This window comes from Cetorhinus maximus, chromosome 19 (genome assembly GCF_964194155.1).
Source record: "Cetorhinus maximus chromosome 19, sCetMax3.hap1.1, whole genome shotgun sequence".
NCBI lineage: Eukaryota > Metazoa > Chordata > Chondrichthyes > Lamniformes > Cetorhinidae > Cetorhinus > Cetorhinus maximus.
Window position 1 is genome coordinate 40636594 of NC_135897.1, and position 22318 is coordinate 40658911.

The window sequence follows — 22318 nt, forward strand, 5'->3', positions numbered from 1 at the left end:
AAGCACTGAGAGTGGCAAGGGTGCAGAATGTACTCTGGATGGGGGGAGGGGTGCTTCAATGTCCATCACCAAAAGTGGCTCAGTAGCACCACTACTGACCGAGCTGGCCAAGTCCTAAAGGACATAGCTGCTAGACTGGTCTGCGGCAGGTGGTGAGGGAACCAAGAGGGAAAAACATACTTGACCTCATCCTCACCAACCTGCCAGCTGCAGATGCATCTGTCCATGACAGTATCGATAGGAATGACCAACATACACTCCCTGTGGAGACAAAGTCCCGCCTTCACATTGAGGATACCCTCCATCGTGTTGTGTGGCACTACCACTGTGCTAAATGAGGAAAGATTTTGAACAGATCTAGCAACTCAAGACTGGGCATCCATGAGGCATGCCAGGAGCAGCACCAGTCATACCTAAAAATGAGGTGTCAACCTGGTGAAGCTATAACACAGGACTACTTACGTGCCAAACAGCATATGCAGCAAGTGATAGACAGAGCTAAGCGATTCCACAACCAACAGATCAGATCTAAGCTCTGCAGTCCTGCCACATCCAGTCATGAATGGTGGTGGACAATTAAACAACATCTCTGGTAGGGGAGGCTCCACAAATATCCCCATCCTCAATGATGGGTGAGCCCAGCACGTCAGTGCAAAAGATAAGGCTGAAGCATTCGCAACAATCTTCAGCCAGAAGTGCCAAGTGGATAATCTATCTCGGCCTCCTCCGGAGGTGCCCAGCATCACAGCCAGTCTTCAGCCAATTTGATTAACTCCCCGTGATATCAAGAAACCACTGAAGACATTGGATACTGCAAAGGTTAAGCCCTGACAGCATTCAGCAATAGTACTGAAGACTGGAGTTCCAGAACATGCCACGCCCCTCGCCAAGCTGATCCAGCACAGCCTCAAGACTGGCACCTATCCGGCAATGTGGAAAGTCACCCAGGTATGTCCTGTACACAAGAAGCAGGACATACAATCCAACCCAGCTAATTACCGCCCCATCAGTCTACTCTCCATCATCAGTAAAGTGATGCAAGGGGTCATCAACAGTGCTCTCAAGCAGCACTTGCTTAGCAATAATCTGCTGACTGACGCTCAGTTTGGGTTCCGCCAGGGCCACTCAGCTCCTGACCTCATTACAGCCTTGGTTCAAACATGGACAAAAGAGCTGAACTCCAGAGGTGAGGTGAGAGTGACTGCCCTCGACGTCAAGGCAGTATTTGACTGAGTGTGGCATCACGGAGCCATGGCAAAACTGGAGTCAATGGGAATCAGGATGAAAATTCTCCGCTGGTTGGAGTCATACCTATCACAAAGGAAGATGGTTGTGGTTGTTGGAGGTCAATCATCTCAGTTCCAATTCCACTGCAGGAGTTCCTCAGGGTAGAACCTAGGCCCAACCATCTTCAGCTGCCTCATCAATGACCTTCCTTCCATCATAAGGTCAGAAGTGGAGATTGTTCGCTGATGACTGCACAATGTTCAGCACCATTCGCGACTCCTCACACACTGAAGCAGTCCATGTCCAAATGCAGCAAGACCCGGACAACATCCAGGCTTGGGCTAACAAGTGGCAAGTAACATTCGTGCCTCACAAGTGCCAGGCAATGACCATCTCCAACAAGAGCAAATCTAACCATCACCCTTGACATTCAATGGCATTACCATCGCTGAATCCCCCCACTATCAACTTCCTGGGTGTTACCATTGTTCAGAAACTGAACTGGACTTGATATATAAATACTGTGGCTACAAAAGCACGTCAGAGGCTTGGAATCCTGCAGCAAGTAACTCACTTCCTGACTCCCCAAAGCCTGTCCACCGCCTACAAGGCACAAGTCAGGAGTGTGATGGAGAAGAGTCTGAAGAAGAGTCATACGGACTCAACATTAACTCTGTTTCTCTCTCCACAGATTCTGCCAAACCTGCTGAGTTTTCCCCAGCATTTTGTTTTTATTTCAGATTTCCAGCATCTGCAGTATTTTGCTTTTATCACAAACTCAAGGATTACTTTCTCAATAATTATTTTTCCGGCATTACTTTTGAATGCATAATATGTAATGTCATTTTAGAAAAATCAATTTCCATTTTAACAAGAAAGTATGTAACTAGAAAATACTACTCGAACCTAACTATTCATTTTACCAAATAAGATTAGGTTTACAGAGTTTCAAAATCAAGGCTGAGAAATGGAAATTATTAGCAGTTTCATTTAGAAACAACAAAGGCAAATAAATAACTTCCTCTTGAGAAGAAATTTGTTATACAGTATTGCCTGTCTGGTAATTGAACTACAAATATAATTAGGAGCTAATCTGTTTCATATTCCAATATAGGGGGTGTTGGGTAAACAGTGGGAGCTTTCAGGTGCCACCTTCAGGTTACATGACACAGCACTGACATTTAGTAGAATTTTATTTTGTTAAGGTTAAGAGATGATGCATCAAAATTTTGATCAGAAAAGTTTATGTTTGGTACATTTGGCTTGTTTTCTTACTAAAGGCTTTTTGTTAAAATGACAGAACAAGACATAGAAATACATAAATATTGATACTTCTAAATCTAATGCATGAAGGGACATAGTCACTCAAGTAAATCTACTAGGCAATACTTCATCTATTGATAATTGTGCATTACAATGACATATGTCCAATATTTCAAAGATGTTTATGAATGTGGTCACTGTGACAAGCTTATTTTCCAGGTTCTTCTTCATGAAAAGTGACAAGCCCATTTTAGTAATACAAAAATAATGATTTTTTTAAAAAAAATCTTTGTGTACATGGTGTTAATTTCTGTATAGTTATTTAAAATAATGGATTTAAACTGTGCTTTTGTTTCAACATTTCCTTTGACAGAGGTGTGTAGATCTCTGCACTGGAAAAGGAGAAAACAGCCAATGAACTTGTGATTAGTGCTGTTTATAGATCGGAGGTATCTGACAGATATAGGGGGGTAGAATTTTCTGAGCACAGAATCTTCAGGATCATTTGGACAGAGTGGAAAAGCAACAGAAACTTCAGAGTCTGAAATTGAGTCTAGACCAGTGTGGACTCGCTGCTACTGAAAACTCAGCCTTAACAGAAATGGCAGGATCCTGGGAATGCGACTTTGTATTGAAAGAATGAAGTCCAGGTTGGCTGTGTCTTTACGTCTTAAGGGAATCACTGAATGCAGCTTTACACAATGGAGCCCAAATATCCTGAACCTGCGTTAGAATCACTGACGGTTCCAAGACAATTACACAGATCATAGCAGCTCATTTGATTCATGGTTGAATGAAACATAATATAATAGTTTAAATTTTTAAAAATAAATAAAATTACTATCGTGAAATATACAGAGGGGTAAATGCCAATTGTAACCTTGTGTCAAATTGACCTCAAAGCAAGATGACAAGGATGTCTATTCTCAGCTCATTTCACAAACATGACTTGATGGCACCAAGGTACACAATGGGTCAGGTGGTCATAATATTTAGTGATTTTAATCAAACATGAACCATACGCCAGGCAAAAAAAGTACCAAATACTGACAGCAATGGTTTAGCATCTCGTGCTAAATGATTGTCCTTCACAACTGTGTCTTTGTACAATCATTTCTGGTAGTTCGATCATCAGTTACATCCGAAGATGCTGCATATCTGTAGCCTTCACACCAGTTTGGAATTCATATTTGTTTTCGGACCACGACCCAAAAAAAGGCTTCAGATGCACAAGTGGTATTTGTTTTATCGTTCGAAGTTTATATAATGTCAGGTTAGGATTCTACCGAACACAAATAACTCGATCGGCTTTCAGTAAATGTCTTTTTTAAAAAAGAAATGTTTCTGTTCGCGCGTTTTGATCCCGATTTCGCCTAAACGGATCCAATTTGCTTTGTTGTCTGTTGGTTGGAAGGTGCTGTTTTGGAATAGGCGATGCCTCGGCACCTTTACCCTCTCCCCCTAACGGTTCTGAGAGACTCGACATGAACAAACCAGGTACACATTACAAATGGGGCTCAGTTTCCCCGCGGCCGAGGCTCCCGGCTTCACATCTTCATGTGTTAGGAGGTGGGTCCTAACGACCCCCCCCCCAAACCCCTAACCCCCGCCCCCCCACTCCTTACCCCCCCCCGCCCCCCCACTCCCCCCACCCCTTACCCCCCCCCCGCCCCCCCACTCCCCCCACCCCTAACCCCGCTCCCCCCGCGCCCTGCTCCCCCCACCCCTAACCCCACCCCCCGGCCCCCGCTCCCCCCACCCCCCTTCGCCCAAGGTCTTTCTGCCCCATTTCGTTTGAATCGGGCCTAATCTTGAACACCGGGGGGGCTGGTTAACAGCTTTAAGGCTGCCGCTGAGTATTTTTTTTCGCTGCGAGACCGCGAGCAAGAGGGAGAAAAAAGGGACAATAGAGGCGCCACTTACCGGGCGACAGGACGAGGGCCCAGCTGTCCGAGCGCCCGGTCAGTTTGAATGAACCACCCCCTCACCCCCTGCTGAACTCGCTTTCAACCGCCGTTTCCGAGAAGACTTTCTGCAACACGCATGTCTGGACATCCCCCCCCTCGTCCAAACCAGCGAATAGCCGAGGCAGCTGCTCACATTTGAATCTTAAACATAACAACGAACCATCAAACCGCGTTCAGGAAAATCAGGGCGAACCGCGCGGCAAACCAGAACCTCCAAACTACCCACCCAACATTGCAAATGTTGGTGCTGGCTCCTGGAGCTCCTTTCGGAAATAGTTTTAATTATTTACAGTAAACTATACCCTCAATATGAAACAACCGTCAATCAAATGAGCTGCTACGATCTGGAACCGTCAGTGATTCTAACGCAGGTTCAGGATATCTGGGCTCCATTGTGTAAAGCTGCATTCGGGAAAATGGATCGTGTCCGCAGGGACGTGATGTACAAGCCTCTAGATAAAGGGGGGAGAAAACGTGCCCAACATCACCCTCATACTGATGGCCACCTTTGTGTGTGGCTGTATCAAGCGGTGCGTAGACCCTCGGTACGCAAACTCCAAATGTCACTACGTGCCGAGGTTCTACCCGTCCCTGGTGTTACGAAGGATGAGACTGGCCACGCTGCCGCGGAACGCTCCAAGTAGTTGGACTATGCCGTACCACCTGTCCCTCATGGAAAAATTTATGCAGAGAAACACCTTTGACCACAAGTCCATCAGGCAGTGGTCGGCACGTAACGTCTTAGAGGCCCTGAGGGAAAAGGAGAGGGTGGATCCTGTGGGATGGTTCCCCGAGCAGACTGTCAAAGTCATTTGGCAGAATGCCTCATCGCCAGAACTTTCCAACAAGCACCAAGACATAGCTTGGCTGGTGGTGAGAAAGGCCCTCCCCGTCAGATCCTTCCTAAACGCCAGGAGTCTCACCCCCTTGGCACGTTGCCCTCAAGGTGGCTGTGGTGGGGAAGAGACAGTTGTTCACCTCCTTGTGGATTGTGCCTTTGCAAAGAAGGTCTGGAGAGAGATGCAGTGGTTTCTGTCGAGGTTCATCCCGAGCAGTTCTGTGACACAGGACTCTGTGCTCTACGGGCTGTTCCCAGGGAAACGCACCGAGACAAACATCAACTGCAGCTGGAGGATCATCAACTCGGTGAAAGACGCTCTTTGGTCTGCCCAAAACTTGTTGGTCTTCCAGCGCAAAGAGTTGTCCCCGACCGAGTGTTGCAGACTGGCACATTCCAAAGTCCAGGACTACATGCTGAGGGACGCACTAAAGCTTGGGGCAGCTGCCGCAAAGGCGCAATGGAGAAGGGTTGCTGCCTAAGACCTTTCTGCCACAGTGCACCGAGGGGCTGGGAACTGTGTAGAGCCCCTCAGGCTGTACAGCCCAAAATGAATGTCTGCAAATGATTGTAATATTCATTGTTTGTACTGATGCACCTTGCGATACATGTAAAAGTTGAACCTGATTGTACCTTTGTAATGGTGATTTTGAAATGGTTTGGAATGTGGTTGAAGATATTATATGAATAAAGTATATTTTTGCAAAAAAAAAGCATTCGGTGATATAGCTTTCTGATTAAATCTGGAGTCAGGCAGGGCTGCACTCTCTCCCCTGTCCTGTTTGTGTGTTGCATAGAACCCTTTGTTGAGTCCATCAGGAAGGATCTGGGCATAAGAGGAGTGACGATCCCAGGCAGTGGAAGCACTCAGGTCAAAGCCTCCCTGTACATGGACGATGTCACCATCTTCTGCTCGGATCCGCTGTCGGTGCACAGACTGATCCACATCTGCAACCAGTTCAAACTGGCCTCGGGAGCCAAGGTAAATCGTGGGAAGAGCGAGGCCATGTTCTTTGGGAACTGGGCTGACCGATCCTTTGTCCCCTTCACCGTCAGGGCTGACGGCCTGAAGGTGCTGGGGATATGGTTCGGAGGGACCGGGGCATGTGTTAGAAACTGGAAGGAGTGAGTGTCTATGGTGAAAAGAAAAATGGACATGTGGGGGCGACGCTCCCTCTCCATTGTGGGTAAGAACCTGTTCATCAGGTGTGAGGCACTCACGTTGTTGTTGTACGTGGCGCAGGTCTGGCCCATTCCAGACACCTGCGCGATGGCGATCACCCGAACCATCTTTCACTTTATCTGGAGGTTGAAAATGGATTGTGTCCGCAGGGACGCAATGTACAAGCCTCTAGATAAAGGGGGAAAAAAACATGCCCAACATCACCCTCATACTGATGGCCACCTTCGTGTGTGGCTGCATCAAGCTGTGCGTAGACCCTCAGTACGCAAACTCCAAATGTCACTACGTGCTGAGGTTCTACCTGTCCCCGGTGTTACGAAGGATGGGTCTGGCCACCCTGCCGCGGAACGCTCCAAGTAGTTGGACCATGCCACACCACCTGTCCCTCGTGGAAAAATTTATGCAGAGAAACACCTTTGACTAGTCCATCAGGCAGTGGTCGGCACGTAACGTCTTAGAGGCCCTGGGGGAAAAGGAGAGGGTGGATCCTGTGGGATGGTTCCCCGAGCAGACTGTCAAAGTCATTTGGCAGAATGCCTCATCGCCAGAACTTTCCAACAAGCACCAAGACGTAGCTTGGCTGGTGGTGAGAAAGGCCCTCCCCGTCAGATCCTTCCAACACGCCAGGAGTCTCACCCCCTCTGCACGTTGCCCTTGAGGTGGCTGTGGTGGGGAAGAGACCGTTGTTCACCTCCTTGTGGATTGTGCCTTTGCAAAGAAGGTCTGGAGAGAGATGCAGTGGTTTCTGTCGAGGTTCATCCTGAGCAGTTCTGTGACACAGGACTCTGTGCTCTACGGGCTGTTCCCAGGGATACACACCGAGGGAAACATCAACTGCAGCTGGAGGATCATCAACTCGGTGAAAGACGCTCTTTGGTCTGCCTGAAACTTGTTGGTCTTCCAGCACAAAGAGTTGTCCCGACTGAGTGTTGCAGACTGGCACATTCCAAAGTCCAGGACTACGTGCTGAGGGACGCACTAAAGCTTGGGGCAGCCGCTGCAAAGGCGCAATGGGGAAAGGTCGCTGTCTAAGACCTTTCTGCCACAGTGCACCAAGGGACTGGGAACTATTGAGAGCCCCTCGGGCTGTACAGCTCAAAATGAATGTATGCAGTGAATACTAAGTGTATTATAAATGTATTGAAGCACCTCAGAGTGCAACATGATGTATGTTGATAACTCCAATACCATTGTCTGATTGTCTGCATTGACCATATTGAAATGATTGTAATATTTATTGATTGTATTGATGCACCTTGTGATAAATGTGTAAAAGTTGAATCTGATTGTACTTATGTGATGGTGATTTTGAAATAGTTTGGAATGTTCTTCCAGATATTTTATGAATAAAGTATATTTTTGAAAAAAAAACATTCGGTGATTCCCTTAAGACGTAAAGACACAGCCAACCTGGACTTCATTCTTTCAATACAAAGTCGCACTCCCAGGATCCTTCTGCCATTTATGTTAAGGCTGAGTTTTCAGTAGCAGCTAGTCCACACTGGTCTGGACTCAATTTCAGACTCTGAAGTTTCTGTTGCTTTTCCACTCTGTCCAAATGATCCTGAAGATTCTGTGCTCAGAAAATTCTTCCCCCCTATATCTGTCAGATACCTCCGATCTATAAACAGCACTAATCACAAGTTCATTGGCTGTTTTCTCCTTTTCCAGTGTAAGGATCGACACACCTCTATCAAAGGAAATGTTGAAGCAAAATCCATTATTTTTTTCTTTTTATTCTTAATATACCTATAGATAAAAAAAGTAGATCAATTGAGTGATTATAACCTTTCGTGCAAATTAATTTTCTTACAGTATTTTCTGACCTTTGCCGAATTACCTAGGAAATTGAAACTACGATGGATCATATCAACAGTCAGTAGAATGAGTGAAAAGTTAGTTTGGGGTAAAAAGTGTACTACTGCAGAAACCTAAAATGGTATGTGTGACCTGTAAACCCCTACATCATTCTAAAAGTCACAGATTTCCAGTGCTTTCTGTTTTTACTTCAGTTTTCCAGCATCCGCAATATTTTATGTTTAAATTTTAGTTGTGCTTGCTACTGCACCCTCTGATGGTAACCCCATGTTTTGCACGTGTTTAGTATTGATCAATAAGCGAAGACATTTTCCCCTGTACTGAACCTGTGTTCTTAAAATCTGTAGGACTTGCAGCCAATCACACAGGTTCATATGCAGGCTCACTATCACTGAGCTCTTTTCATCCATTCAATAAACTGGATTCCCAGCAGTAGAAAAACTGATTTTCCCTTGGAAAATCTTCTAATTTCTTCTACTTAAGCTGCTGTAATGCTTTATGGGATGAAGAACCTCTGAAGCCAGGATAATTTTGCAAAGGTAATTGACCCAAGAAAATGCACCTTGGAAGTGCTAGGCTTTGTCCTAATCCATAAATGTAATAATGAGGTCTCAAACTCTTAAATCTCCTTGATAATTGTGTGAGGGACATGAATGAAAATAATTCCCATTATTTGCAGGTTTGTTAAGACTAGCAGAGTTAATATCTTTCCTGCTTTGCTGGTTTCCCTGCTCACAATGCACACAGGCCATCAACATTGTAGCTGAGCTAACTTTATCAATAACACATTTCTCTAACATAAACACATATCTGCAGTAACTGAATTCTATCAAGACAGGCTCCGACATATGCTATCTGACCTTCAACCCCCGGGTCAGGTGACCCCATATCTAGCACAGAGTATGGTATAGTATCTAATACTGGAGTCCACTACCACAATCAGCTATTATCATGATATTTCCCTTTTTTAAAAAACAAACTTTTATACGACTCAAGTACATAAAGTCTCTAATCTATTCTTTCTCACTCTGTTTTGTCTTTTACTGATCTCAGTATCTCTGTGTTTTTTCCCATAATGCCTCCACTGGATGTTCCAAATGGTGACAAAGGTGATTTTGAAGGACAAGGGGCCTTTTCCAGCTCTGTATCACTATTACCCCTTGGATGGTTTTCAGGGCTCTCAGGCTTTGTCTGGTTATCTGTTGCTTCACTGGTGCATTCTGGTTTTTGATCTTCAGCTACGCTTTCTGGTTCAGAGCAAGGTTGCGATTCAATTGTTTTCCGTAAGAATTTCCGGTTTCTCCTGTACTGTTGTCCGTTTGGAATCTGCACTATGTAAGACCTTGGTTCTCCTGTGATCCCTGTGATAACAGCAGGATTCCAGGTCCTTTCTTTCTTCCCTTTATTCAGGTCAGGCAGAGCTCATGCACCTCGATCAAAGTACTGTTTCTGCTTCTGCTGTCTCAGTTTGAGCAGGTCCTGCACGCAGTAGCTCACTGGCTGTGGAAATAATAGTGGAGGCACAGTTGGAAGCTTAGTTCTTAGTCTTCTCCCCATCAGGAACTGTGCTGGAAATGATCCAATGCCCTTTAATGGAGTATTCCTGAAATCCAGCAGAGCCAGGTAGGGGTCTGTTCCATCTGCCTTTATCTTCTTCAACAGGTGTTTTAAAGTCTGCACGGTATGTTCTACCATTCCGTTGGATTGTGGATAATTGGGACTTGACATAGTGTAGCAAAACTCCCAGTCCTGTGCAAATTTGCAAAACTCTGTGCCTGAGAATTGTGGACCATTATCTGAGACGAGCACTTCAGGTATGCCGTGGTGAGCAAAAATTGATTTCAAATGATTCATTACAGTGATGCTCTTGCTATCATTTCTCAGCAGCACAGCCTTAAAAAATACTTTGGCTTTTTGCTGCTAGTAGATACTCACTGTTGTCAAATGTGAACAAGTCCACTCCAATTTTCTGCCAGGGCCTCTCTGGAACACTATGTGGTTGAAGTGTTTTTTTTTGTTACAACTTACTGTACTTTTGGCACACTGCACACACAAGCACCATTTCACCGATTTGTGCTCCCATTCCAAGCCAATACATTACATCTCGAGCTCTTCTCCTGCATGCTTCTATGCCAAGGTGACTTTCATTTATACGCTGCAGCATTTCTTTCCTCAGTGTTGCAGGAATTATGATCTTTTCTCCCTTGAAAAGTATTACTTCTGCTACATGAAGTTCCTCACAAAAGTTCCAGTACTCTTGTACAACAGAAGGGGCTCCGTTCCGATGTGTGGGCCAGCCAGTTTGCACGATCTGCTGTAGTTTTCTCAGAGTGGTGTTGTTCTTGGTCGCTTCCCTGATCTCATCTAGTTTGGTTACAGCCACAGAAAAGTTCTTTGTCAGTATGTGAACCTGTGCTTCCGTTTCTTTATCCTCTTCCTCCGTGATGGGTAGGTATCCACGTGACAGAGTGTCTGCGATGTACATTTCCTTGCCCTGTTTGTATTTAACTCTGACCTGGGACTTCTGCAGATGCATTAGTAATCTTTGGATTCTTGGTGGTGCACAATTCAGGGGCTTTTTAATTGTAGCTTCCAAAGGCTTATGATTAGAATCTACCTCTACGTCTTTGCCATAGACAAACTGGTGGAAGTGTTCTAGGCCAAACACAATTGCTAGCATTTCTTTTTCTATTTGGGCACACCGCTGCTGTGTTTCAGTCATTGCCTTTGAAGCGTATGCCACTGGTACCTCATTTGGCAAGAGGACAGCTCCCAGGCCAGCCTTTCAAGCGACATTTGAGATCTTGACTGGCTGACTGACATCGTAATACTTTAACACTGGTGCCTGGGTCAGTGTTCTCTTCACACTGGTCAAAGATTCCTGGTGACTTTATAAGAACGTATATAAGAACATAAGAAATAGGAACAGGAGTAGACCAATCGGCCCCTCGAGCCTGCTCCACCATTCAATGAGACCATGGCTGATCTTCGATTTCCACATTCCCATCTGACCCCGATAACCTTTGATCCTCTTGCCTAACAAGAATCTATCTACGTCTGCCTAAAAAATATTCAATGACTGCGCCTCCACCACCTTCTGAGGCAGAGAATTCCAAAGTCACAATTTGTTCTTTGTTCCCACTTTGTTCCCAGTGCTATTCATATCATTTTGTAGAAGTTCTCTGAGAGGTGCTGTCAGGTCTGACATGTTCTGGAATGAATTTACCAAGATAGGTCACCAATCCCAAAAACCTCTCCAAGTCTTTCTTACATTCTGGAGGCAGCATGTTCATGACTGCTTCGATTTTACTCGGGTCCGGCTTCAGTCCCTCACTTGTTAGCACGTGTCCCAAGTACTTGATTTCACGAAGACCTATTTTGCACTTTTCCTTCTTCAACTTGTGGTTATTTTCTCTAGCTCTGGCCAGCACCTGCCTCAGTCTGTGGTCATGTTCTTCTGGTAAGGCTCCGCAGACCAGCACATCATTGATATAGGTTTCCACGCCCTCTCACCCTTCAAACAGTTGCTTCATGTTCTGTGGAACACCTCCAGAGCTGAATTAATACCGAAAGGTAAGCATAAAAACCTGTATCATCCGTATGGACCTGCCAGAAGCCTGAACTCACATCCAAGACTGAATAGTATTTAGCACCAGCTAACTTACATGTGATCTCTTCTACTGTGGGCAGCAGGTAATGCTCTCTTTGTGCTGCCAGGTTTAAGTCTCTGGGATCTAGGCAGACTCGCAGGTTCCCATCTGATTTTTCTACAATTACAATTGGATTGGATTAACCCACTTTGTCAGTTCTTCAATTTTCTTGATGATGTGAAGTTTCTCCATTCTGTCCAACTCTGCTTTCAGTCGGTCTCTCAGCCTTACTGGTAGTTTCCGAGGCTGATGTATTTTGGGTGTCACAATTTTGTCAATCTTGATGCCGTGTTCTCCTTTTAGGCAGCCAATCCCCTGGAACACATCTTTATATTCACTCAGGATGTCATCAGTGGTGACGGTCATTATTCTCTTGATCAGCTTCAGATTTTCACAAGCTTTGATTCCAAGAATGGGTTTTGGATCAGTTTTTACCAGTATGAATGGAAGTGCTTGAGACTGTTTTTTGTAGTTCACTTTGTGTGCACTTTCCTTCTATCATCTGTTTAATCTGGGATTTCGTTGTCTCTGCTGCTCTGCAGATATTTATTACTTTCTCCAGCGTGAGATCAACTTCTTTCAAAAGCTGTTCTCTCAAAGTCATTTGCGATCCTGTAAATTATTCTATCTCAGATGAGTGATTCTTCAAGCTCTCCAAATTCACACGATTTAGCTCGTTTTCTCAGCTCAGTTACATACAGGCTAATGTTGTCACTGCCTTGCGTGCACGTTGAATATCGGTATCTTTCATTTTTCTTAGGGCTGCAGTAGGCTTCAAATTTTTCCACTATTTCTTTCAAGTCATTTTGTTTATCATCATTTTCAAATGTGAGTGTGTTATAGATTTCTAAGGCTCCTTCCCCTGCTATGTGGAGAAAGATGGAACACTGTATCTGAGGGTCTTTTTTATCACTGCCTGTCAGTGTGAGTTACAGCTCAAATCGCTGCCAGAATCTCCTCCAGTTTTCGGCAAGTTTGCCCTCCAAACTCAGCTCTGCCGGTGGTTTCATAACCTCTATTGTTGCTTTTAGTTTACTTCTGACACCATGTTTCTTTTTTTAATGATGCACACAGACCGTCGACATTGTAGCTGAGCTAACTTTATTAATAACACATTTTCCTAAAATGAACACATATCTGCAGTGTCTCAACTCTATCAAGACAGGCTCCAAAATGTGCTATCTGACCTTCAACCCCAAGGTCAGATGACCCCATATATAGTACTTAGTACCGTATAGTCCACAACCACAATAAGCTATTATCTTGACACATGATACGTAAAAGCAGTCTATTGTTTTGAGTGTCATCCACGCTTTTCAGGCTTTACTGGCGTTCCGTAAACTGTAACCAGTGCCACCAACAGTCTCAAAAGGATGAATGGCCCACCCTTATTTCCATATTCTTCAGCTTTCCTTTGTAATGAAACTGTTTTACAGTTTACCAACATAAACCATCGAAGAATTGACGTTTAAATTAAAAAACTTCAATAACCATTGGCACTGTAATTGTACAATTGAGTAGGGCTGAGCAAACTTGTGTGGAAAGCAAAAGCCTGCACTTTTACGATGGCATAAATCATGATTCTTGATTCAACCTGCAACTTCAACAAGAGCGGACAGATACAATTCAAGATGTGACTGTCAGGGGAAAAGGTCACAATTTTGATTGTCTTCCTTTCTCAGTCAAACCCTCGGGAATAAGCCTTCAGATCTCGCAGTATGCCAAGGGTTGAAGCAGTGGAATCAGCAAATTCGAGAATGGACAACAGCTTAACATTTCCTTTCCAGTTTAATGGGGCAATACCTTTACTGTCTTAATTGAGGGTTAAGTATGGCATCTAATATGCCTTCTAATGCAAGGATCTGAAATACTTGTCCTTTTTCACAAAAGCAAAATGCTGCAGATTCTGGAAATCTAAAATAAAAACAGAAAATGTTGGACATAATCAGCAGGTCTGGCAGCATCTGTAGAGAAAAACAGAGTTAAGGTTTCAGTTCGATGACCCTTCTTCAAAACTGGGAAAAGTTAGAAATGTAATAAGCAAGTGAAAGGGGAGAGATTGGGGAAAAAGAACAAAAAAGAAGTCTGCGATAGGGTTGAAAGCAGGAGAGATTAAATGACAAAAAGATTGGCCAGAGAGAGTGATAATGAGACAAGTAAAGAAACAATAGATATGTCTAGAGAGGTGTGAATGGCAGAATTGAACAGCATAAAAAGAGGGAAATGAGAGTAAAGCAAAACACCAAAGAAAAAGGAAACAAAATGAGGGCAGAGGTGATGGTTTGGAATTATTGAACCCAATGCTGAGTTTCGAAGACCTGAAAGTGCCTAATCAAAGATGAGGTACTGTTCCTTGAGCTTACGTTGAGCTTCACTGGAACACTGCAGCAGGCCAAGGACAAAGAGGTCAGCATGAGAACAAGATGGAGAATTAAAATGTCAAGTGGCCAGAAGCTTGGAATCACACTTGCGAACTTGAAGGGAGGTGTTCCACAAAGCAGTCACCCAGCACGCATTTGGTCTCCCCAATATAGAGGATACAGCATTGTGAACAGCGAAGTAAGTATACTAAATTGAAAAAAGTACAAATAAATTGCTATTTCACCTGGAAGCAGAGTTTGAACCCTTGGATAGTGAGAAGGGAGGAGGTAAAAGGGCAGGTGTTGCATTTCCTGAGCTTGCATGGATAGGTGCCATGGGAAGTAGTGGCAGTGTTGGGGTTACTGAGGAGTTGACCAGGTTTTTGGGGAAGCAAGAGTCCCTTCGGAATGCTGGATTGGGAGGGGAGGATGTGTTTGTTGATGACATCACACTGGAGGTGGCATAAATGGCAGAGGATGATCCGTTGTTTATGGAAGTTGGTGGAGCAGAAGGTGAGGACAAGAGGAACTTGGTGTAGTTCGGTGGGTGGCGGATGAGTACCGAAGTACGTGAAAAGGAACAGCGATGGCCGAGGGCCCTGCCTACCATGATGGAATGGAATCTTCAGTTGAGGAAAAAGGAAGACATATCAAAAGCAATAGAATGGGGGGATACATCATCCAATGTCAGAGAAACTGGGAGCATAGAATAGAGTCCTTACTGGAAGGAGATTGTGAGGAAGTGCAGTTCAGATAGCTGTGGGAGTCAGTAGGAGAGAAGGGAGGAAATTGGAAGCAAAGTTAATGACATTTTCTAGTTCAGGGCAGGAGCAAGAAATGGCACCAATACAGTCATTAATGTACTGGAGAAAAGTGTGAAGAAGGGGCAAAAGTAGAGCTTCAGCAAAGAAGGTTCCATATCACACAAAAAGACAGACATCGCTAGGACCCATGTGGGTTCCCATAGCAACAACTTTTAGCTGAAGGAAGTGAGTAGAGTTAAAGGAGAAGTTGTTCAATTTTTTTATTTTTTCATGGAATGTGAGCATCACTGGAATTTATTGCCCATCCCTAATTGCCCTTGAGGAAGTGTTGGTGAACCGTCCTCTTGAACCACGGCAGTCCACCTGGTTTGGTGCACCCACAGTACTGTTAGGAAGGGTGTTCCAGTATTTTGACCCAGCAACCACAAAGGAATGGTGGTATAGTTCCATAGGATGGTGTGTGACTTGGAGGGGACCTTGCACATGATGGTGTTTCCATCCATCTGTTGCTCTTGACCTTCTAGGTGGTAGAGGTCACAGGTTTGGAAGATGCTGTCAAATGAGACTTGATGAGTTGCTACAGTGCATCTTGTAGATGGTACACACTGCTGCCACTGTGTGCTGGTGGCAGAGGGATTGAATGTTTAAGGTAGCAGATGGGATGCCAACTAAGTGGGTTGCTTTGTCTTGGATTGTGTCGAATCTCTTGAATGTTATTGGAGGTGCATTAATCCAGGCAAGTGGAGAGCATTCCATCATGTCTGAATTGTGCTTTGCAAATGGTAGACAGGTTTTGGGGAAGTTTTTTTTTTATTATTCATTTATGGGATGTGGCATCACTGACTAGGTCAGCATTTATTGCCCATCCCTAATTGCCTTTGTGAATGTGGTGGTGAGCTGCCTTCTTGAACCGTTGCAGTCCCTGTTGTGTGAGTACACCCACAGTGCTGTTAGGGAGGGAGTTCTAGTATTTTGACCCAGCAACAGTGAAGGAACGGCGATATATTTCCAAGTCAGGATGGTGAGTGGTTTGGAGGGGAACTTCCAGGTGGTGGTATTCCCATCTATTTGTTGCCCTTGTCCTTATCGTTGGTAACGGTCATGGGTTTAGAAGGTGCTTCCTAAGGAGCCATGGTGAGTTTCTGCAGTGCATCTTGTAGATGGTACACACTACTGCCACTGTTCATTGGTGGTGGAGTAAATGTTTGCGGATGGGGTGCCAATCAAGTGGGCTGCTTTGCCCTGGATGGTGTCAAGCTTCTTGAGTGTTGTGGGAGCTGCACTCATCCAGGCAATTGGAGAGGATTCCATCACACTCCTGACTTGTGCCTTATAAAGAGTTTTGCCCTGATTCTCATTGACTTCAATTTTGCCCGGATCCCTTGATACTATATTTAGTCAAATGCTGCCTTGATGTCAAGGACAGTCATTCTTATCTCGCCTTTAGAATTCAGCTCTTTTATCCAGGTTTGGACCAAGGCTCTAATGAGGTCAGGGGTTGAGTGATCCTGGTCAAACCCAAAGTAAGCATCGATGAGCAGGTTGTTGCTGAGCCTGTTGATAGTACTGTCAACAATACCTTTCATCACTTTGACAATTGAGAGTAGACTGATAGGTGATTGGCTAGAAGGCAGGAATGTGGGGTTGAGGTTACATTCATATCAGCCATGATCTTATTGAATGGCGGAGCAGGCTCGAGGGGCCAAGTGGCCGACTCCTGCTCCTAATTCATATGTTCGTAGGTTGGATTTGTTTTGTTTTTTGTGGACAGGCCATACCTGATCAATTTTTCACATTATTGCATAGATGCCGATGTTGTAACTGTACTGGATAAGCTTGGCTAGGGTGCATCTAGTTCTGTAGCACAAGTCTTCAGCACAGCTGCCATGATGTTTGTGGAGTCCATAGCCTTTCCTGTATCCAGTGTCTTCAACCATTTTTTAATTTCATGTGGAATGTATCAAATTGGCTGAGGACTGTGATGCTGGGGACCTGGGGAGGAAGTCAAAATGGATCTTTCACTCAGCATTTCTGGTTGAAGATGGTTACAAATGCTTTAGACTTGTGAGACGACTTTGACTCGGAATCAGCATGGTAAGGAAAATTTTTAAGTTCTTTAAAATACCTATGGAATCTGTAATTGGTTTTAAGAATGTCTGAAAATGTCTTTAAGAGTTTGCATGAATTGTAAAGGTATCGATTGTAATTTTCTTGAATACTAAGAAATACTGGTCCATGTGACCTATTGACCCTTGACCGAGTACCAACAGGAAGGAAGCAAGGATATGCACGCCGTGAGGCCAGAGGCAAAGAAACTGCAGCAGAGGGGAGAACAGAGAAGGCACATTTACAAGTAGATTTGTGTGTGTAGTACACTTGAACAGGACACATAGCCGAAGACAGGGTTAGAGCAGGGACTGCGAAATTACCAATTTTACTGCTGCTGCTTCAGTTTTGCCAGAGGTGACCAGACCATTTAACAGGCTTTATTAAAGGTTTTGGGTAAAGGGGTCTCTGGGGAATCTATGCCATCAGGACTGTCATGAACCTAGTTAAGGAGATTCTGCAGGAGTATACCATTCAAGTGACTACTGTCTCCAGGGACTTTGGATGGAATATGGCTGCCAATGAATGCGACTCAGGGGCCAAATTAATTGAGTGGGAAAATGAGAGATCCTATGTACCAGAGGCTGAGTTAGAGAACTTTGGAACTGCAAGTGGTGTCACTTGTCTGCGAGGAGTGATGCAGGTGCTTGTGGTTCTGTAAACTGTATCATTGTCATATCAGCTTTTTAATATGAAATTTACCTTTTATTTGAAGTATAATTTGCTTGTTAATTCATGTTTAATTTGCATTGGTTCTGCTTCATGTTAAAGTAAAAGTTACAAAAAGTCAAATCTTGTTGGAGGCTGTTTGGTAAATTTGGTTATTTTGGTTTATGGCTACCCCTGGCTCCACCATCATTGGAGATGGGGATGTTTGTGGAGCCTCCTGCTCCAGTCAGTTTGATTGTCCACCGTCATTCATGACTGGATGTGGCAGGACTGCAGGGATTTAATCTGATCCATTGGTTGTTGGGATCACTTAGCTCTGTCTATAACATGCTGCGTCTGTTTATCATGTATTGTGTAGCTTATTCTGGATGGCATCTCATTTTTAGGAATGCCCGCTACTGCTCCTGGCATGTCCTATCCTTCTCAATGAACCAATATTGGTCTTCTATCTTGATGGTAATGGCAGAGACATATATGCCAGGCCATGAGAATGCAGATTGTGTTTGAATATAATTCGCTGCTGGTGATAGCCCACAGCACCTCATTATGCCCAGTTTTGAGCTGTTGTTCTATCACATTTAGCATGGTCGTAGTGTCACAAAACACGATAATGTCCTTAGAATGAAGATGGGGCTTTGTCTCCACAAGGACTGTTCAGTGGTCTCTCCTATCAGTACTGTCATAGACAGAGGCATCTGCAACAGGGCGATTGGTGAGAGCGCTGTCAAGCAGGTTTATTTCCTCTTGTTGGTTCTCTCACAAACTGCCGCAGGCCCAGTCTGCTAGATATGTCTTTCAGGACTCAGGTCAGTAGTGGTGCTATTGAGCCACTCTTGGTAATGGAAATTGAAACCTCCCCCACCCCTCTCCATTAGAGACAGAGCTAAGTGAACCCAACAACCAATGGATCAGATCAAATTCCTGCAGTCCTGCCGCATCCAGTCATGAATGATGGTGGATAATCAAACTGACTGGAGCAGGAGACTCCACAAACATTCCCATCTCCAATGACGATGGACCCAGGGGCAGCCATAAACCAAAATAACCAAACTGCCTCGTCATGATGAAATTGACAATAAGATTTGACTTTTTGTAACTTTTACTTTAACCTGAATCAGAACCAATGTATATTCTGTGCCATTGCTACCCTCAGTGCATCTTCCAAATGCTGTTCATCATGAAGGAGGACAGTAGGTGGCAATCAACAGGTTTTCTTGACCCTGTTTGGTCTGATGCCATGAGCCTTCATGGGGGTTCAGAGTCAATGTTAAGGAGTCCTAGGGCCCCTCTCTCCTGACTGTAAATCAGTGTGCTGCCACTTCTGTTGGGTCTGTCTGGCTAGTGGGACAGGGCAGATCCAGGGATGGTGATGGAGTAGTTTGACATTGGCTGCATGATTCAGTGAGTATGACTATGTCAGGCTGCACAAGTCCCCAGATGTTAATGACAAAGACTTTACAGGTCAACTGGTCGTGTGTGCCTTTGTCGTTTTTGATGCCTTGCTGAATGCCAGTTGGTCCATCTGGTTTTATTCTTATTCAACTTTTCTTGAGAAGTTTGATTTAATGGAGTGGCATGCTAGGCCATTCCAGAGGGCAGTTGAGCCAACCACATGGTCTAGAGTCACATGTTGGACAGATTGGATGAGGCTGGCAGATTTCCTTCACTGAAAGACATTCATGAGCCAGATGGGGGTTTTGTTGTTTCATTATGATCATTACTGAAATTGTCAGTTTATGCCAGATTTATTAATTAATTGAATTTAAATGCCTCCAACTGTTGTGTTGGGATTCAAACTTATGGCCCTGGAGCATTAGTCCAGTAACATTACCAGTATGCTACCACAGTTTACCATGGAAACTGAGAGACAGACAGCAGCAGAAGAGTAATAGATCTAGGTGGAAAGTTTTGGACTAGGAGAGAAAAAAAGGAGTACAGATAGGAAGAAATTGGTTGAGTTGTAAGCACAGTCCTGTTTCTGGATCTTAGGAAGTGTCAGAATCAGGCAGTTTTTAAAAATGTATTCATGGGATGTGGGTGTCGCTGGCTAGGCCAGCATTTATTGCTCATCCCTAATTGCTTTTGAGAAGGTGGTGGTGAGCTGCCTTCTTGAACCGCTGCTGTCCATGTGGTGTAGATACACCTAGAGTGCTGTTAAGAATGGAGTTCCAGGATTTCGACCCAAGACGTTTGGGGTTGGAGGTTGTGATTAGAAGATCTCCAGCGATATTGGAAACAATGACCATGTGTAGTGGTAGGGTTGTGATCTAGAGAGGCAGGAGGAAATTTCAGAGTTGACATTTGGCCCCTGCTAGGTACAGGTTGGTGTGTCAAACAACGGTACCACCCTTATCAGCACATTTGATGTTGGATAGAAATGTTCTGTTAATTCAACGGGAGATAGGTTTCAATCTCTCTCTCTCGCTTTCAGATGGCAGTAGTTCATGATTTTGCAATTTAGACCACCTCTAGGGATTTTTTGTTTCTTTACTTGTCCCATTACAACTCCCTTTGGCTTTGTACGACCAACCATTTGTCATTTAATCTCTCTTACCTTCCACCTTATCATAGACCTTCCTTCCCTTTTGTTCACTTTCCCACCCTCTTTTCCTTCACTTGCTTAAAATCTATTACATCTCTAACTTGTGTGTTTTTTTCACATTTGGATTGCCAGATCTAATTCTAAAGGCTGACTCCTTAGGTGTCCAATAAAGACATCCTACAACTTGGAATTGCATTAGTCTTTATTCTCTCCACATTTCATTAATAATGTTGGACTTTGACGTATTACCAAAAAAATGACTAAACATTGAGCCCCAATAATTGGACTTGTACAAATGGGAACTCCATACTATATACCACATAAACAAGAACACTTTCAAATAATATGGGGCAACCCAATCCATGGTAAAACTTATTCCAACCATGTCCAAGAAAAAAAAGCTGTGACTCCTGAACAAAACTGATATTAACTTGTGTAGAAAAGATTGTTGGCATTTTTCAACCAGCAATTGCTAATTATAGGCAAATAAAACAGAAGACTTGTCTGCAACCAAAGCTCAGGAGAAATGGGGAGATTACACACTCGTCATGAAGCTACATTCGGAAAAAGACTTCTTTTAACCCCAAATTTTCGACCATGGAGTTTTACATGAAGGGTAAAGAAAAATGTTTGCCATCATTGTCATAGGTTGTCTTCTTCTTTATCAGGAACTAACAGTTCCCAGAAACATTTTCAAATTTTAACATCAATTCATAGAATCATAAAAAAGACTATTCCACCTGTCATGCCATAGCCAACTTTGAGAGTAGCTCAATTTAGCCCCAGCCACCAGCCTTTTCCATATAATCCTTCAAGTTAGTCCTCAAGTTACTATGGAAACTAATTTAATCACCTTTTCAGATCATGTACTCCGGATCTTTGCAATCCTCCAGATAAATTTCTCATTTTGCCTCATGTTCTTGGCAATATTTTAAGTCTTTAACCTCTAGTCACCAATCCACTTGCTAGAGGAACTGTAGTAGGGAAAAACTATCAAAACCCCTCAAAATTTTGAATACGTCTATGTCATGAAGTTATTAATGTATATATTTTGGAAAAAATTTTTCTTTTAAAATAGAGGTTTACTCGGGGCCGGTGGGGGTGTGGGCGGGCAGAGGGGTGGTGTGCCTTAATTGGATTTAAGCCAGCTAGCCTGGGTGCTTTGATGGGTACTAACTTTGATATTTTGATAGCATGCATTTGCATTTTTTGAATAGAGCATTCAAGAAGTGGGGTAATGCCTATCTAGCAGATACCAAGCTATCCGTTTATATTACTAATAAAATTGGTACTATGAAAGGGGTTTCATTGTTAAAAGGTGGAGTTCAAAGAGGCTGGTGAGAGAATGAAAATCTGAATTTAATCAGTGGTGGTAGGTATAACTTCAGTAGTTTTCGATGTGCAGGGTAGAGGCAATGTAAGATCAAAAGGCAGCTGCAAGCCTCCAGCTGGCTGGCTCCACAGCAAAAGGAAACTCATTTTGAATTTGTAAGGTGAAAATGCTTTGCCTGGTGTTTGGTTAAGTCTATGGGTTGCTGTTGCCTTAATGGAGATTAGTTTGGGAATTTGTTAAAAGTTATGATAGTAGTAATTTGTAGCCATGTGTACATATATTTTAACCTGTGTAAATTAATAAAATGTTTCATTTAGTTTAATGTAAAACCCTGAGAACTAGTGGTCTGATTCCTGAGTTTAGAGTCGCATCTCAAACATAACACTTAAAAGTACTGGTTATGACAGTTGTTTAAAAAGTTTCCCTCTGGGATTTTTAAACTCCACTTTACCAACTGCATTGGTCATAACAGTCTATTAGTTTTCCCCTTAACCATCTCGGTTTGTCCAGTCTCAGCACATAACTGAAGTCCTTCATCCCTGGTACTATTCTAGAAAATCTTTGCATCCTCTCCATGGGCTTGACATCCTTCCCAAAG

General features: G+C 43.8%; 1 protein-coding gene across 2 annotated transcripts in view; it reads right to left on the bottom strand.

The window, feature by feature from the left end:
* The window catches only part of trim59 (tripartite motif containing 59), a 30339-nt gene extending 25855 nt beyond the window's left edge, over positions 1-4484 (bottom strand). Inside the window, exon 1 of one of the 2 annotated variants that reach the window (XM_078563774.1) lies at positions 4414-4484. The gene's annotated coding sequence lies outside the window, so the exon portion shown is untranslated. The remainder of the gene's footprint in view (positions 1-4413) is intronic. The other variant, XM_078563773.1, reaches the window with a different exon arrangement.
* Positions 4485-22318: the final 17834 nt, after the last annotated feature.